Source organism: Microtus pennsylvanicus, chromosome 12 (assembly GCF_037038515.1).
Source record: "Microtus pennsylvanicus isolate mMicPen1 chromosome 12, mMicPen1.hap1, whole genome shotgun sequence".
In the NCBI taxonomy this organism is placed as follows: Eukaryota; Metazoa; Chordata; class Mammalia; order Rodentia; family Cricetidae; genus Microtus; species Microtus pennsylvanicus.
This window is the reverse complement of record NC_134590.1, coordinates 42,527,318-42,543,381: the sequence shown is the minus strand read 5'-3', so window position 1 is coordinate 42,543,381 and position 16,064 is coordinate 42,527,318. Positions and strand designations below refer to the sequence as shown.

General features: G+C 33.9%; 1 pseudogene; it reads right to left on the bottom strand.

The window, feature by feature from the left end:
• Positions 1-3,512: 3,512 nt before the first annotated feature.
• Positions 3,513-5,965, bottom strand: LOC142832768 (calcineurin B homologous protein 1 pseudogene; annotated as a pseudogene).
• Positions 5,966-16,064: the final 10,099 nt, after the last annotated feature.

Here is a 16,064-nt window from a genome sequence, read left to right as displayed (position 1 = left end):
TAGAATCTTTAAATTTAATTTAATTATATTAATTATAATTAAATGCATTGATATGGATTTTGCTTTAGTGATATAAATTTAAGGTCCGTTTTGTTATATGTATATGTATTTCTGCTCTTGATTAAGGTATTGTGATTGTGTAGTTTATGTAAAAATGTAATGTATATAGGTTGTTAATAATCATAATAGTCAAGCTTGTAGTCATGTTAGTTAAGATTTTCTAGATGTACATAGAAATATTTTAGATAGGCATTATCTATATCTTTCAAAGATTATAGAATATGGCATTTTAAATGTTTTAACAACTTAGGGCTTTTCATGACAATGAGACAAATTTAATTATATTGATTAATTACCAAATGCATGTTCATATTCCAAAGTCTAAGTGTGAAGGGCAGAGAACAACTTTCAGGAGTTGATTCTGTCCTTCTAACGCTGGTCCTGTGTTTTAGCTTAGGTTTCTTTCAGTCCTGTTAATGTTTACATGCACCTGCTGAGTCGCCACACCATCCATGAATGGCAAATATAATTCCTTGTTGTACTACTTTAGCTTCTCTGTATGCCTTTTGACAGTCTTGATGGTCAAGGATTTACTAGATTTTCACCCTTATTTGTTACAAAAGTTGCTTTGGAATTCATATGCTCTCTGTTCATAAAAAGGAATCATTTTTTACTATTTAAGCTGCAAGGCATTTTCTCACTTGCAAACATTGTTATGTTTATTAGTGATTCATAGTAATTTCTTAATTACAAGTGAACTCTTACCCTGGTGATGGCAAATATTCTAGACTACTCAAGAGGTGCTGAATTTTATTTGCATGAAGTTTTTTTTTCTGGTTACTTTAACTTCAATTATACTACAAACTATTTCTCTCAAATATAGGACAGAGAAAACAAAGTCAAGTGTTCTCTAATATTATTTTCTATGTTTATTCTTTTGAAGAAAAATAATATAAATTGTATAGAAGTATATAAAGACAGGTACATAAAACATATATTTATATATATATATATATACATATGTATAGTGTATCTAGTTTTCAAAAAATGATAGCATAAATTACACTTACTAAAGTCTATAACATATTGTATCAAGTTTATTTATTTGCTTAACAAATATTAAATAATAATAGCATTTCTTGGTCCTATTATCTGTTTTTTTTTTCTAGAGATAGAACAGTCTCAAAAGAACAATGAATTTTTTGCCCTCAGCTATTAAATCCAACTTTAGGAGAGTAAAATAAATGGACAACAGCATTCATGACATTATCAATAAAAATAAGAAAATATATAGTGCACACACTCAGATTGGATTTATTCTCCAGATAAATTAAAATGTAAAGGCAATATTAGACATATAGAGTTGTACGGTATATACATCTGCATCTCTACTCTCTAAACACACTTTTGGACTGTTTGAAATTATAGCTGCCTTTGTGATTATCTGCTGTATCCATAAATTAACCACAGAGATATAGTGATGCAGAGCATCACCCTGCTCTTACAAAGTATTTATCATATAGACATGTGACTGCCAAACTTGCCTTGTGACATTCTGATGATAAATGTTTTATTCCTTGTTGTCTATATGGTTTTGGTAACAGCTAAGCAATTTTATTATTGTACCATAATCATCCATATATGTACAAGATGATTTTGTTTGGTAGAAATTCAGAGAAGCTCCATTTACAAATTTAGTTAGGAAAACTTTGGACCACAGATTGTAGATCCTATTGGAGTAGGGAGACAAAGTTTGTGTGATATTTAGAAGGGTGCTAAAGACACATGGACTCAGCTAGACAGTATTCTTATACCCCAATTGTGCCTAAGACTTTTGCAGTCATTTCTATTGGATCCAGTTTGCAGTACTAGGTACAGATACCCCTTTACTGAGTGGGCTTCAGGTCCTCAAAGGTCACATGGAAGGCCCTAGTTACAAAATTAGGGAATGTAGGGAAAGAGTTAGAAAGAAGAAGAGGAGTTCTTGATGGTAAGAGAAACATAAGAGATGCTGAGAAGCTCAGTAAGCAGATTGCTTTATATAGGTATAGGCACTTTGTCAGCAAACAATAGTTATTCAGTGAACATGCTACGCAGGCTCATATACTGTTTCTTACTTTCCTCGTAGCTCCTGCTGATATTTTTGGCTGATTGCTGCTTTGTGTCCACTGTCACCCTACTTCTATTCTTACATCGCCCTCAAGGAAGCATCAATACTCTGGCTGAGTGTGAGTCTACATGAAGTTCATTGGCTGCCACCATCAGAGTGTCAGAGTGGGTATACTTTTGAAACCATGAATATTACAACCTGCACAGTATATCATCTACACAGATCATCATTTTATATAACACTCAGGTCAGACCTGGGGGAATCTCAGTGTCTCCAGATTGGGCAAATAAAACAGATTTTTTCTTTCAGAAACAGGGATAATAAATTCTGGATCTTTAGGAAAATAGGCCAAGTCCATCCATAACAACAAGAAATTAGAAAAGAACAATGTTTTGTTCCTCTTCAGTAGATTCACTGGGTAGTCTGAACACAAACAATTTTCATAGGAAAACATGCAAAAATGATGGGATTTACTATTGGAAGGTGAATGTACAGTATTTATACAAAAAATGTCAATCTTATATTTTAGTGTCAGAAACATCCTAGTGATCAAAATTTGTCAAGATTGTGGATTAGATGAAGTCTCATTAGGGTAGAATAAAGGTGTTTTAAAAACAAGTTGAGCAAACTCAAATCAGTGAAGAATTATTGTAAGAAAAGTTTAGAGAATATCGTCCAGAATAACATTGTACAAAGGAAATCTTATATTTTCCACCGTTAAAAATTAATGTTTTCTACTTTTCCTACATGTTTACCTATGCATTTGTATGCTGTAAATGCTTCTGACCACATAAAGGTAAGAAAATGTAATATTCTAATGTCTCCTCAGTTATACAAATCTTTTGTCTTTTAATATTCTATTAATTTCAAACATCATCAATCATTTAATTCTTTGAATTTTGGTGATATTATATTTTACAATATTGTTACCAATGTGGTTCATTGTTTAATTTATATGTTTTTAAATGGAGAGAAGTTGAACACAGTAACAGTGCTAAGCATCTTCCATTACAAGTTTGTCCTGCTGATTCAATAGATTGTACTATCATTGCAATAATATGACCATAAATACTCTTACCATTATATTGATATGTGAATATTTACAGTTTTTGTTTCTTGCATATATAAAAAGGAAACAGAAGCATTTTGAACACCACCCTAATTAGTTTAATTTTTAATTCATGTTGAAGAGATTATGTTTAGATTTGCATATGATCTAAGATTTTTTTCTCTCTCCATTCATGTTTTCTCTGTTCCATTGTTGTTAGATTGCAGAAATACTAGTTTTTGCATGGCAAGGTTAAAAAAAAACAAACAAAAGTAACTAAAACATAATACATTTGTAGAAAGAAATACGAGCGAGACAGCTTCTTAGCGTATGCCACTTTCGTTGACGTGGTAATTTTTTTTGTTTTAATGACAATTAATTTATTGATGGATTGAAGAATACAATTTTAATGGGACAAGAAGGCACAACTGTGGATTAAAACAGTTTGCTACACAGCCAAGGGGGGCATAATCTTAGAAACTTGAAATATGTAAATCAAGAAGCCTCTGAAGTACTTCTCAGATCAGTATCAGACAATTCTTTCTTTTAATACAATTCTTATATTACATCATTTGATCACAAAGTCAGACAGATATTTCATAAAGAATTCCCCAATTCATGTAGACTCCAGCCATCCACCCTAGCCACTCCCCTGCATCACCTTTACCCCTTCCTTTTGCAGTGTTTTTGCTTGAGTTAATAGCAAATTTTTTCCTAAAGAATTGTTTATACATCTTGGATAGCCTTCCAAAGCACAGAAGCAAGCAAGCGAGCAACATCAGAGAAAGCCAGCCAAGAGCAGATTTTCAGACACAGGACAGAAGCAGCCTGATGCAGTGAGGTCTAAACCACGCTGACACTGGCCCAAAAGTTGAGCTGGGTCACTCAACAACCTCTTGTATCACTTCAGTTGGTGTCACCGGGGCCAGGCCTTTTGCTCTGAAGGGATCTGCAGTGGTCTACACAAGGAGCTAGACGGTCATGTGATGAGGACGTTCATGAGACAATACATTCACTGCTTTATGAACTGACTACACAGCTGCCAGCATTAAAATTTGCCAAGTATAAAATTCATTCGGAATTTTGTGCAAAACATTAAGACACTGAGGACAATCTAATTCTTCTAATTCTTTAGGACTGAGATGAGTCAGGCACTTCCACAACACTTGTCTTTCTGTTTGGAAATATAAGAGTCTTCCAGTATACAGAACACTGAGGCAAAGCCCGTGCTGCAGGGCGAACGTGGACAGCTCTCCAGAGTGCCTAGCCTCTTTAGAGAACTACGAGAAGGCCCCCTACTGTACTGTCATAATGGCCACTCTATTGGTGACAATGTCCCAAAGAGAAGCAAACTGGCAGGCATAAGACTAATTCTGAATGTCAACACTGTACTCAGAAAAGAGGCCATATAGATATGTTGAAAATAAAAAGCCAGAGGTAGAGAGACCTAGGGAAACCACCTAGGAGATATGGCTCTACAAGCCTCACGGTGACGCCACCTTTCAGGAACAGCCCTGTGACGAGAGCAGCGCAGGGGACTGAGTCACATGCTTTGCAGGACTTGTACTGGTTGCTGAAAAGCTCCTGGACAGCAGTGCCCCAAAGACACATCCAGGAGAAGGTAGCTATAAACCACCAGACCACTCACTATCCTGCCAATCAGAGACAGACTTGACAGCAGAGCCTGGAGTCTAGCAGAACACAGGGAATCCTGATGAAAAGGAGGGAGGCCCAAAGACCAAATGGAGAGAAGGCTGGGTGACAGGGAAGAAGGAAGTAAAGGACACAGAAAGGAAACGGGAACATGACGGAGGCTCGATGAAGGGAAGGCAAGGATATGGTCTCCATCCAGTGGGAGCTTTGCTGGCTGGTTCTTGCTATGAGTCTTATTTCATTTCCTCAGACAGGATGGATGCATGGCATTCAGCAGCAAAACAAGGGAAGATGATACTTACAACAGAGACCTGGTGGGTTCATACTGGACAGAAATAGACCAAGGGTACCATTCTGAAGGCCCTGTTTATACACCAAAGGCAAGTCTGTGTGGACAGGAGAGACTTCGGGTTGTCATGCAAGAGCAGTAGTTTTATGGGAAAAGGGAATAACAAGATGGGGCTGGGGCAGACCGACAGAAGGAAGTTCCAGTTCTTAAATACTAGAAAGCAAGAATAATTTGGCCCCTGTCCTTTAGTGAAGAAACCCGATGCTCTTTTTCTGTTCTACATCCACCTTCTCCAAAACCTTAATAAATTCTGTAAAGGATATGGCACTGTCCCCATCCTGATCAGCCTCCTGGGTGGTCCTGTCCGCAATGCTGCCCAGCTGCTCGTCTGAGATACTCACTCCAACTATCATTCGTAGCACCTGTAACCGCTCATCACGGGAGATCTTGTCATCTTTATCCAAATCATACAGTCTGAAAGCAAAGCGCAGTTTGTTGCTTCGGCTGTTGAGTGGTTCAGGTCCATTCACATCTTTGCTCTTTTCGTTATCCTCAATGGGTCGGAAATGAGCCAAAGTTCTCATGAATCCTAGGAAGTTTATCTGGTCCTCTCCCTCTGAAAAGAAAGCATTGATGATCCGGTCCCCCAGTGGGTTAATGGCCAAGTTCTGGAATCCTCTGGAAATCTTCCCGGCTAAGAGTCCCATTCTCTCCTTTGTCCAGGCTGGTGAACCGGCTGTACAGGCGCGTGATCTGACTGTGGGAAAAGCTAGTCTCTTTCTTGATCTCCTCGACCTCTTCGTCCCTCAGTAACATGGAGGCCCGAGACCCCATCACCTTTGGTGGCGGGTGCTCCTCCGGGAGCGGCTGCCAAGGGAGAGGGCACTGTTTCTTCTGCCTGACGTGGTACTTTTAAAGTCTGTCTGTTCATTAATTTTTGCAGTCAAATACTGGCTTCACAATGATTTTTCCTTGCAAAGAATTGCCTCATTTGATTTTAATAGATCACAAATCAAAAATTTTATCCCTCTGTATATACTTTCTTAGAAAAAACTAGATATTTGTGAGCAATTTATATGCACAATTAACTGACAAATTGATATTAAGTACTATATTGTTTAAATTTATCATAGAACTATTAAAGGTATAGATCCTTATCTCAATTTTAAGTTTAAATTTATCATAGTACTATTAAAGGTATAGATCCTTATCTCAATTTTAAAAGTTAAGGAAAAAAGGCAGAGGGCGTTTTTTGTTGTTGTTGTTGTTGTTCTAAAATAGTTATTCAGGGCTTAATACTGCAGAAGACAGTAGACACTTGAGTACACCGAAAAAGGTTGTTATTTGGAACAGAGGAACCAAAAAGTGTTTTGTTAATGATTCCATTTTATAAGTCATGCCATGAGCTTATTTATATGTCATTCACTGCCCCTCATGGCACTGACTATATAATGAGGTAATTAAAACAATGCAATATAAAAATGTCTTTTTAAAAGAAATTTGGTTCATAAGCTTAAATGTGTATTTATCAAAGTGTCAAATTTTATAATGATGTCAGAATAAATTATATACCATAAATCTTTCATGAAGGATGGTAGAGACCTCCTGTCAAATTTGCATGTATTTTTGGAATGGGTATACTTATTTCAGCTATAAAAGCAGAAATTTAGGGCACAATTATGGCTTCAAAGAGGATTCAGATGGATGTCTGTCATTAAACTTGCTGTGTGTAACTATGGGTTTTAAAAATAATTCATATCATACCATATTATTAACGAAAGGATGTTGGGATTATGTAATAGTTACGTAAGTATCCACACAAATCAGAAATTTGGCTTATTTAGAGCTGATATTTATTTTATTATCTAATAGAATGTATTTTCTCTATGCACTTTATTTTTCTGGTGATTAAGACAAACACAATTGGGTAGAACAAGAATATTTTATGTAAAAAAAGGTCCAGTTTTAGTTTTGTTGATTTCTAATTCCATCATTTTTCAATAGAAAATATATATTTTACTAATACAGAAAAATTTATTTTCTTTGGAACTAGATCTAAACACTCTTACATGCCACAAAGATTCATACCAAATAATACTAAAATAACAAATGGCTGGCAAAGGTTTTCTAAAAATGAGATGAGCTTTTCTTAAAGCTCGTGGTATCAACACATGCAGCAAGGGCTAGCTGACCTTTATCCTGGAGACTGTGAGGGAAGTCTGTCTCATGGCTGATGGGAGTTAGTACTTGCCAGCAGTCTTGTTGTCCTATGACTTTTAGAATCATCGCTGCAATATATGCCTCCAACGTTACAGGATTATCTCCATTCTTCCCTGCCTGAAGCTACAGAACATCTGTGGTCACCAACACAAACAACTGCTTTCTTTTCAAGCCTGCATACAATATAATTCATATTTCATGATAATGTAAGTTGATTTTTAAGATACAAATTAACAAATGTATTTATGATATGAGACCCCATATTTTCAAAATAGCTATTTAATTAGTAATGAAGACTTCAATTAAATTGACAAAATTTGATTTTCTAGCTTATAATGTGGATATTCTTTTGCGTACAATCCATTTTCCTCTCAAGTACAGATTGTATGTCTTTTACATACAAGTCTCAAATAAGTTACTTATCAATTAGAACTGTGACTTTGTTGAGCACACATATCTATTGCTGCATAGCAAAATTTTTAAATTAAGTTTTTTTTTTAATTCCTGATTTGTATGTGTGTGTGTGTGAAAGCCCAGAGAGGAATAGTAATGGAGATTTTTTAGACCAGAATTTATGATTCTGTGACAAAGACACTTGAAGTACTATTGAGAACCTAGGACATCTAAAGTTATCCAGAAAAATATAACAGAAGATTCCTTTTCAATAAAATTTGTAATAAGGGCAACTCATGTACAATGAAGCTTATGTTCTTTCATCAAAATGTATTTTCAGTACTCTAGAGGGTTTTAATCTCGTCTACAAAGATTCCGTAGAGGTTTCCTAGTGCTGATGGCTAGAAATATAATTGGCAAAATGTCTACAGTACATGCTGCCATCTGGTAGTAGTCCCCTGATTATCACACTAAATCCCCATTCAGACAAAATACTGAGTTTGTCCTTGCTCTGCAGTAGGGAAAATGTCTAGCAACCTGCTGAGATAACTGCACACCTGGGGATATTGGTAGATTTCAAATTGTGCACTCTAATGTGCTAGCTGTATCTGTACATAGAGGTGGGAAAACAGCAGTTTAGAGGAATGCAGAATCTTTCACAGTGATGATGCTTTTTCATTAGTAGAATAGCAACTTCCTTGTACTGGAATATAATGGAAAGTGTGAGACTGGAGGATGAAAACAGCATTTTTCTTTCATATACACTTTCATTATTCATCAGGTTTACTTAAGGAACAGAAATCTTGTTCTCTCTTCTGTAACCATGTTGACTCTGCTCGATACCCTAGCAGACTGAGATTTCCTAAGAACTTAGCATTTCTTTTGCTATAATATACATTTTTACTCTGTCTTCTAAAAATATCTGTCTGTACACGAGCATCCTTACCGTGTCCCTCTTCTTTCATCAACCATATAAAATTAAATTAAGACTCACCCATAGAATTCCATCGGCACTTTTACCTCTGTGAAAGCCTTGATGTTTATATATAGATTTATTGGAAATGAGACTTGACCAAATATATACAAGAAGGAAGAACATAAAATTTGCCCTCGGCTGTCAATGTAGCACCATCAGTTTATTCGGAATAAAGCACATTAAGAAATTATTTTAGAAAGCATTCCTCCTCAAAACTTTTTTTCTAATTTATCTTTGGTTCTAATAAATAGGATTACACAGTTCTTTATTTTTCAATAATTTCAAGACAAAGTTAATGAGAAGCACATCTTTCATGTAGTAAAGAAGTGTCTTGGGTTATAATATTAAATATTTAATAGTTTGTATAATATATATGTGCATATTGATAACATTAGAAGGCACAGATATGTGATATAAAACACTTATTTTATACACCTTTTATTTGGCAGCATTTCTGCCCTTAACTCAGACATAATAATCAATACACACACACACACACACACACACACACACACACACATATATATATATGAATCAATACACACATGCATGAACAAAATGCTTGAATGAAGGAATGCGGTGATGTCTTTGCATTCTTTTTTCAAATGGAAGAATTCATGCAAGGAATCCTGTCTTCAGAAAGTATTGTATTTGGTGCTTCACTTTCCAGTAACCCATTATATTCTGAAAGCAGAGTCAATATATAGATTTTACCTATTATATAGTGGTTGTAATATTTTAAATGTAGTCATTTAAAAGAGGTCTTGAGTGTTTATCTTAATAACAAATTTAAAAAAAAACATGTGGCAGTATATGTTAATGAAAAAGAGGTGATAAAACTTATTTTGAATGTAGAAGGAATGATACGAAGAAGAAGAACAATAAAGTCAACCAGGCAAACTCAGTTACATTAATATTCCATTACCTGCATTCATTCATTCAAAGCATCAGAGGGATCAAAAAAAACCACTCATTTGACAGTGAAAGCCTTTGTTTGGGCTTACAATGAAACATTTGACCCCATTAACTATATACCTAAATATACTCGTGAAAAATTTCTAGAGATTTTTTTAGTGGAAATAATTTATGGAAAATTACATGCCTTACTTTAGAATTCCATTGATTAGAAAATGTATCTAATATGGCCCAATGTATATCCCATTAAATTTTTTGTCTAAGGATCCTAACCTTTTCCTCCTCTTTGGCACCAGAAATTCATGTAAAGGTAATTCCCCCATGAAGATATTTATTTTGATATATAAAGCATTATTCTCAAACCTTGTACACCTATTTATGCTTTTCCCCATTTTACTCAAATATTATTAGCTACCTCAATTTTGATTAGTTTGAGTAACGATTATGATATTGCTTACTTTATTTTTGTGCTTTTATTAAAGTGCTCTATTTGTACATTGCAACTACAGTTTTCAAAATAGACATGGCTGGGGCATAATTCTGATTAATCTTGTACTTACTATGAGACAAAAATAATCATATGCTGATGTGCAATAAAATATCTTACATTTATAGCTATTCCAACATAGTCAAAAGGCTAATAAATTTATTCAAGTATTATCAAATATTGTTTTCATTTATAGATTTTGCAACCCCTTCATTATAATTCATTTTATCAAATAACCTAAAATTTTCTAATTATTTTTATCATTAATAAATGCATTAAAATAAAATTCTTTAGTATCTCCTACATCAAAGTACAAAACTGAAGTAAATTTATGATTCAAATCATAAATAAGGATGTAGTCTGGGCATTAATACACAAAGACTATGTTCTTCCTTTTCGAAAATCAAGGATGTAAATTACCTACAAGATGGATGCTTTATTTCTGTTATCCTTTTTGTGTTAATAAATCGGGACACAGCCAGCACCTCCAAATGTTCAATCCTGACCCTACAATTAGCTTTCCACTGACTCTCTTTCCTGATTATCATCAGCACAAACCCTTACTTTGAGCTATCCCATAATTAGCCAGACAATAAGGTTTCATGTGCTAAAATATCCTGGCTGTTTGAGCAGGCTAACCACTCATCTGTCAAGTCCCCTGGATAGATCGCATGCCCTTGTTTAGTTAAGAGGATTGTCAGCCCTACTTTGCATTAAGCTGACACAAATGTGGCCTCTAAAATTTGAGTGTAGCAATTAAAAGTTTTGAGCTCTATTTAAATGGCACCAAGCTAAATCCTACAAGTAAGAATTTGTACTGCTCTTCCTTGAATTAAAATTGCAAATAAAAATAACAGTGCTGATAGTAGCACAAACTAAATCTATATATTTGTATGCATTTTATCACCGAAAATAAACCTTCTGTGTCAAAACATCATAATATCATTTTGTTTTATTCTGTAAATTTAAAGTATCATTTTAATTTAATAATTATATCTAACCCATACATAATTTTGCTCCCGCATGTGTATGTAAGAATGTTTCTCTTTCTTATCTTATTAAAGTATATACAGATCAACCTGTATATATTATAGAATGACTAAATGTAGCTAAACCCATTATGCTTCCTAATTTCTGCTGTTTCTCAATCTTGGGGTAAATTTTCAAAATTATTGACTTGTATTTATATGTATATTTTTCCAAATATACAAACCTATTTTGTATATCCTTGAATGAAACAAATGAAAAGCAATTATCTTCTCTTTTCATTCCCATTGCTTATCCATATTGTTAGTGTGTTTTTCCTAAAATGGGTATGTGTACTGCACTTTCCCTTCATAAATTCTTCTCATAGAATGTTCTTTTTACATTGATCAAATGCTACTTACTTTTTTTCATGGACTTGTCCAAATGCCTGACAAGCAACATAAGGGACAAAATGTTTATTCTTCTCAGAGTATAAGGGTACAGAGTACATTAGACAGACAAAGTCATAGCAACAGGTATGTCCTGTCACTGTGGCTGTAGATACATGAAAAATTAGAAGTAAGATGGGAAACAATAATATTTTGCTTGTTTTTACTTTTTTTCCTCTTTGTTCAGAAGGAAAGCTAACACATTGGATGGTACTCCTCATATTATAGTCAGCTTTTTTCTTTAGTAAATTCTGTATGGAAAAATCACTCATGGACTTACCCAAATATTTAAAACAAATTTAATCTTTCTTTTAAAAATATTTAGTATCTTTGTGTATTTTTAGAGTATTAAATTTTATGTAACTCCTGTTCTTTTCCATCTTTATTGGAAAATAAATAAATTATACAACTAAAATTTCTAATTTTTATATTTGGAATATCCCTATAGTGTGCTGTTATTTAGATAACTGTGTCATTATACAATGACAGCAAACAATCATTTTGTATTCTTTCTACTTCTTTTTAATGGTATAGTTGATACTGTTTTCTTGTTATGACAAAAATTCTCTCAAATAATTTTGAATGTCATCCCACATTATACATCCAAGTGTTTTTACAACTCTGATGTATTTCTAGAATCAACATTAAATTGAAAAATAATTAACAATATTGAATTAACCTGTTTTCAAATTCTCACTAAAGTGAATCAGTTATACTAACTGGATTTGGTTTGAGGTTGTAGACAAAGTTTTGCTTTGTTCCATTCTTTGATACTATAATCTTATGTTTATTTGTGCTTGACAGGTACACTTCTTATAGGAAACAAAAACATGGGTATTTCTATCTATATCTATCTATCTATCTATCTATCTATCTATCTATCTATCTATCTCTTTCTTTTTTTTTTCAAAACAGTAAGTGATGGTTTATTCTAGAGCCAAATACACGTGAGTGTGGCTGGGGAACACATCAGGTTCCCCCAATACCATGATCTTTCTGACATGTAGTTTTGTGAAGTTTTGAGTGTCAGACTAGAAAGTCACAAGTGGGACCATCAAGTAGGTGGGTCCAGCAAAGCAGGGAATGTCTGCTAGAGACCTTAGATGCTAAAAACGTTCTATCAAGGCTGTGTCATCCTCTCTTTTGGAGTCTGCCCAACAAAGGTGGTACCCTGAGCTGGAGCAAACAGAATCCCTCCAGGTGAGCAGGATGATCTGAGTCCTTCTAAATGAGGAAATGGCTGTGAACATGTTCTTGAGCTATTTTCATGCGCTCCACTCTAAACATAAAAATCACACAGGAATGAGGATTTATACTGAAGATATATATATATATATATATATATATATATATATCCATCTCTTTCTATCCAACTATCTTTCTATTTATATCTATCTATTATCTATCTATTACATCTAATATATATGTAATTTAATCTATTAGCTTGTGTCTATTGTTTAGGGAAATGAGATCATGATTATTAAGTGTTACCACTGAGGTGCAAATTGATACTCATAATTTTGTATTTGTATATTTGGCACTTTTATAGTCTGTGTTCACCTATTTCCTAATATAGACCCTTTTATTCTATACTGTAGCCTCATGCGTGTTTTTACCCATCTCTCATTTTGAAATATGTATTGTAGTTTTTACTTGATAGACAAGAGTCTTTAGTTGGTTTTCATTTGAAAGAATTTTCTTTCAATTAAATAGGATAGCTTTGCTCATATAGAAATATGAATAAGAACTTATTAACATGGGGAAGTGACTCTTGTCTTTAAGAACTTAAAATATATCATCCAATGACCACTAAGACACTTAAGCTTCCTATTGAGAAATCTAATATACTTGTACTGAATGTTCTATGTCTGTATGTGATTCAGTGCTTTTCTGAGCAGCTTTTGGTGTTAGTTTGTTTTATTTGTTCTCTGAATATTCTAATTAATCTAGTTTCTTTTTATACCATCATATTCTGCCTCTTATTTGAACCATTCTGTTTGTGAAGCTATCCAGTTACTTCTTTATTTAATTTTTTGTCCATTTATTTAAAGATTTTTATTTGATTTTCTCATCATTTATATGTTTATTGAATATTTCATTTGTATGTTTTTTGGGTGATTTATTTTAGATAAATATTATTCCATATGAATTAATTAAATTTGAATTTATTTTTGAAGATTCTTAAAACTAGTTCTTTGCTTTTTGGATTGTCCAGAGGCTTGTCTTCCTGTAATTCTAGATTCTGTCAAGTAAACTATCACAGGCCTATTATTAAAAGCGAAAAATAGACAATTAAAAATAGTTCCTCCCTCAACATCAAGTTTAGAGAGAATAAGTATAGTGTATATCAAGTTAGTAGATACTAAAAACAATTGATAAAAATAAGAGTATAATAAATATTTCAGTTCCAATCAGAAACATAGAAAATGTACAAAAAAAAATCAATAAAGATGAGGGGTGATACAGAAGTCAGTTCTTCTCAGAGAATGAAAGACAAAAAGAAAGAAATTAATGAGATGATATTAATAATTACCAAAGTTGGTATGCTGAGTTAGGGAAATTTCCAGTCTCAGGTCATCCTCTTTTGAGAATGAGAGTAGGAGACACATTTTATTTTCTTTTACATATGGAGATAAAGAAAGCAAGAATTGTAAAACCCGATTAGAATCTGAATTAGCTATGAAAAAAAAGTAATGGAAATTGGGTGGACATTCAAAGTCGGCCATCCAGAAACTCACGTGAGTATAGGTGCAAAGCCTGCCATTAAGAGATCACTCACCATGGCTCTGTTGTTTGGTGTGTGTTCAGGTGTAGTTCTGTTTTTGTCTCTATGAGACCATCCACCTGAGCACAGGTACTGAAAACTCATGTAGGCACAAAACCCTCTATATATACACACGCTGTTTGTTCTACAATCAAAATCTACAGTGCAGAGAAAACATTAGTCTATATATTTGTCAGTATCCCTGTGTTTGATAAAGGTATAGTGACCTTTCCCTTTTTCTGCCTATGATCTTCACACATCTAACTATGTTCTATTACACCGATTTCTTCTTGGAAATAAGCGAACCTCACTACAGTCTGTGATTTAAACCAGAATCCCATGACATACAATATTTAACAGTTCTGATTCACTGTGTTTTTTTTTTTTTCTGCAGACCAGGTCGTATAGATAACTGACAGCTATAATGGATTTCAAAAGTGTGCCATGAAGAAAGAGGATTTTACTCTATTACCACAGCACACAGGATTCCTGTCTGACTTACTTACAGATCCTGTCTAGGGATGGGTGGATTGTTGATATTGATGTCAAACTTTTCTTTTATAATCCTTGGTCTCTACACCTTGCTCTCTTCTATACAACTTTCATACTGGGCTTTTGTGCTTTATAACGTGTCTGTCTCCTCTCCCAGTCCCTCTTTTATGTTTCTCTTCTGCTTTTGAAATTCTTCTCCAAGTCTCCGACTGAAACTGTGAATCACCTTCCTCAACTGAGCCCACTCTGTGATTGGATCAGATTTTGACCACTTGCACTGTACCATCAGAAGTCTACTGTGCTTCTTATCACTTGCATTTCATTTCTGAACTTCCTTTTTTCTCTTTATTATAGAAACTAGTGTTTTATTTCTTTTGTCAAAGTCATAGAAAAGATTTTCTTCATCAATACTCAGTTTATTTCCTGGAGATTATATCATCACTTGCATGAGTATCATTTGTCATTTTCCCCGCTCCGTTATTTATCTTATAAAATATTGTATTTCCCTTATTACTAGATAAAATTTGATTGGGTACTTATCATCATGTAAAAATAGACTCTTCAATATTGTTCTTAACATTCTTTAATTTGTTCTACAGTTCTAGATTTCATACATCTAGTAACTATGTCCTTATATTTCTTCAAATATTCAAGATAGTTTTAGCATTATAAATGTGGGGCTGAAAAAAAAATGGATCACAATGTCTCCAAACCACCTAACATTTTAATATTCATATAGCTGATCACCTGATATATCAAATATATTACATTTGAATGAAGTAAAGAGATGTTTTAGTGTCTTCCATGGTATCCATGAGCACACAGAACCCACTATCACACACATTTACACACAGAGACACACAAAACCTTTTCTAAGAGGGCACGTTCCTCATAAGACTAACTAGAGTCAATTGAAAATTTGTTGTTTTTTAATTCTCACATTTCTGCCTATAGCTCCTTGCCAGTGTTGCTGCTAATGTGAAATAAAGTCTATTCCCCCCTCCCATATGACATCGTTTCAAATAGTGACAATTGCTTTCCATGTCTCCTTTGACTTCACTGAGATATTCTCCCTGATTTAGGAAAGTTTTCTTAGTGATAAAATTTGAGTTATCTTGCCATGGTCTCTATTTTTACAAAATTCAAAACGATAAGGTATTGTAACATGTTTTGGAGCAAATTAATCACAGCACCATAGCTGTACTAGTTCAACAGGTAAAAGTACTTACCAAGGCCAGCTGGCCTGGGTTTGAAAAAGCATTGGATAAAACCGGACTTGCTGAACATAGAGGACAATGAGGA